A 370-nucleotide genomic window follows, 5' to 3' on the forward strand; every position below is an offset into this window, starting at 1 on the left:
AAAAAAGGAGAGGATGCTGCGAGTCTGATTGTATTAATCAAACCCTACCTGGTCTCTTGGAGCCTGTATAGCAGGCGTAGGAAACTTGCCGTCTACTGGGTGTTTTTGGACTCCCAACTGCCATCAGCCCCAGCCAGCATAGCAATGATCAAGGATGATTGGAGCTGTAGTGAAGCAACATCGAGTGAGTCACAGGTCTGCGCCCCCCCATGCACTGTGAATGATGGGCTCGTCACTTAAGATCCTGTCTCTAGCCATGAAGTCTATCTTTGTACAATTCTAATAGCTTGCAAAATAGGATTAACAGGAGCATAATGCATTCACTGAAAGCCAGTGTCGATGAATGTATAAAATTCAGTGCAGTTCAGAC

Source organism: Podarcis liolepis (assembly GCF_965112155.1).
Source record: "Podarcis liolepis genome assembly, chromosome: 5".
NCBI lineage: Eukaryota > Metazoa > Chordata > Lepidosauria > Squamata > Lacertidae > Podarcis > Podarcis liolepis.